Source organism: Pinus tabuliformis, chromosome 3_2, assembly GCF_031772625.1.
Source record: "Pinus tabuliformis cultivar Carrire ecotype Pingquan chromosome 3_2, CPIR1, whole genome shotgun sequence".
Classification (NCBI taxonomy): Eukaryota; Viridiplantae; Streptophyta; class Pinopsida; order Pinales; family Pinaceae; genus Pinus; species Pinus tabuliformis.
In genome coordinates, this window is record NC_142302.1 from 225515632 (window position 1) to 225518793 (window position 3162).

Below are 3162 nucleotides of genomic sequence, written 5' to 3' on the forward strand. Positions count from 1 at the left end.
ATCAACTCGTCATCAAGTGCATTAAAAATACGGCAAAACATATCTACAACCATGGGACCTTTGCTCACAGCAGACAGCAAATCTAGGAAAACCAATGGCCACCGGGCCGGATACAAGATAAAGATTAAAATAGCAAAAACTTGAGCCAGCTTATTTTTCACAAAAACTGGTCTCTCTAATCCCGAACTCTGGTGATTCAAACCATTCTCGATTATGTCAATTGCTTTTGAAGCAATTCTGCAACCTCTGTTATTGTAATGTAGTAACTTTGCAACTATACAATGCATTCAAGATGTTCGTTGCAAGTTAGCATCTGGAGCGTGCCTGGCTGTTGCGTTGGGTTCCAGAATAAGAAGATGCAACTACCTCGTATGTTTTATGTCCCTTTTTTAATCAAGTACCCAGCACTATTCAGATTATCAATTAGTGCATCCACGTCTGGAACTTTAAGGCTTATTTCATCTGCAAGAATAAAAAGCTCAGAAATTGGGAAGCAGGCATTCTGCTGTAATTCAGACTTTTTCTGAAGAGCGCTGAGAAAGCGTTTGGCCTCTTTTTGTTGGCTCATTCCACCACTGCGTGCAAAATCCACGCAACCATGCTCATCTACAAATTTGTCATATAAAGATTCTTTCATAATTTCTACGACATCCAGAGCGTCTTGTTTTGTTATCTCTTCTCGAAGTTCCAATCGAGCACGAGCTTCCACCAATCGTACGAGACTCTCAAGTTGCCTTGCCGTTATTGGATTTCCATCGGTTCCAGTGCTGTGGTTCCTCAGTTTCAGATAAAACTGTTGCAGTACCTCTGCTGCAGCACTTGACATTCTGGGGAAAACAAATTGTCTTGCATAAGAAATGAATTTGCGAAGAAGCGGTCCTGGCAAAGGAACAAAATCGCAATCTCTAAGACGGTTCAATTTCAGCCTTGCTGCTAGTGATCCATTTCTTAGATTCCCTTCCTCTGGACTTTGACTGATATGACATAAAGACTCTCTGGTAGAATTACGCCGATCTTCTGAACCTGTATGAAGCGCCATGATATGTTCAGATACACGTTTGTCCAAGAGCTCATCAGGTTTATCAAGCAAAATAAACACAAGATCAAAACGTGACAAAAGTGCTGCACTCATCTTCAAATTCTCATTTACAGTTTTTGCACGGTTATAATGACCACCAACAGGATTTGCTGCTGCCAATACTGATGTTCGAGCTGATAAACTTGCTACCAATCCTGCTTTTGCAACAGATACACTCTGTTGTTCCATTGCTTCAAGAAGAACCTGATGTTCAGCAGACATTTTATCAAATTCATCGATACAGCACACTCCACGATCAGCAAGAACCATTGCCCCTGCTTCAAAGGCATAATCGCCTGTCATAGCATCTTTGACCACTGCAACAGTGAGGCCAGCATTAGTAGTTGTGTTACCACAGACATAGATTCCTCGGGGTGCAACAGATGCAGCAGCTTGTAATAGCTGGCTCTTTCCCAGTCCAGGATCACCAACAATAATTACATGAATATCTCCTCTTACGGGAACTTTATTTTGATCCATGAGATGCTTTTGCACACCTCCAAACAGTGCCAGAGTTATTCCAGCTTTCACAAATTCATGCCCATATATGGATGGGCATATTGAATGCAAAATTTGGCGAAAGATATCTGACCCATGTTCTTCTGCAAACTTCACTATAAATTCCAGGTCCCTTGAAGTGAATGACTGTATGTTCAGTGAAGAAGCACCTCTTGTACTAGAAATTTTACCATCTTGTGAGTCTTCGGATGTAGATTGAGATTTTGAGTTCATGATAGAAACAGCTTCAAGATATAGGTAAAACAAACCCTGGTTTTTTGCTTTTGATTTTCCTCCTCCAACATCCATATCAGTGTTGATTATTTTTACTATCCCGCAAACTGTAACCACATCACCAGGTATGCATGCATCCACTAGATCTTCAGTTAATTCACACTCTACAATTCGAGGCATTCTTCCCTCTTCATGATTTTGAGCGTGCAAGAGCTCCTGTATCCTGATTTTCTGAAAATCAAGGGTCTGTGCTTCACATCTGACAGGAATAAACGTTTTGCTTTTGCAACTCGGAAGAATGCAACTGGATGGTGGTGAGTATTTCCCATCAGGAAACCGACATGTCACTGTCGATCGACATTTTGTACATGTAAAATTCATTTGTACCACTAAAGGTTTAACTATGCTCATCTTCACAACTGTTCTATGCACAGATACAAGTCTTCCAATAAAAGCAGATTTCAAATTCTTAAGTGCCAGCATAGAGTCAGGATGGTTATATAATCTAATATTGATTTTTCCATGATAAGCTGTTGGCTTGTCACACGCCAATACCTCGTGGACAGAAGCTGGCAAGCACAAGAGAGCTTCTTTAGGCACCGCATCCAATGCTACATAGAACTCCTTAACTGTACATGTTTTCTTAAGATGCCAACATAAAGACATAATGGATGTATAACTGTGTATTGCTGCTCTAAGGGCCTGCAAAGCTTCGAAACGAATGACTGGATGTGCCACTGTAGAGAACCTCTGTACCATGATATTTGAAACCATATGAAGATAAAACTTGACCAAATTCATCAACCGTAGAGTCTGATGTATGCTTTGTTTTCTTTGTGCTTTTACAGAGGTAGGAGCTGCAATCACTGCCTTTTTGAAGAGCTGGAGCATAAATTACATAATCTAAACAGCACATTTAAATGATTTCTTCTTCAAAACCCTGTTTTGAAGAAGAATCAATCTCATGTTGAGACGGAGTCTAACAGAACCTGATTTCAAAACTAATAGTTAATTAAAGCATTGATGTTTTGAATGAACACTTGTCTGTATATATGTTTTGAATATAATCTAAGTAAATTCATGATTGAACCGCTTCATACGCATTGAGTTACTGCCAAGCACACTTCGATATATTTACAAGGGACAATCAATTTTCTTTTTTTTTGGTCTAAGATATTCTATGATATATGACTGCATGGATGTATTGATGTTGATAAGGATTATGATTGATGATATAAGCACATATACGTGCTACCTTAGTATGATATTTTGGATGAGAATTATGTACCTCTAAGAGCAACTAAGGTTGAGTACAATGTTGCTAGCATGGCTACCTGTGAGGCAGGATCAAG

At 39.5% G+C, this 3162-nt stretch overlaps 1 pseudogene; it reads right to left on the minus strand.

The window, feature by feature from the left end:
* Positions 1–214: 214 nt before the first annotated feature.
* LOC149180528 (putative DNA helicase MCM8 pseudogene) lies at positions 215–2569 on the minus strand (annotated as a pseudogene).
* Between the last annotated feature and the right edge of the window lie 593 nt (positions 2570–3162).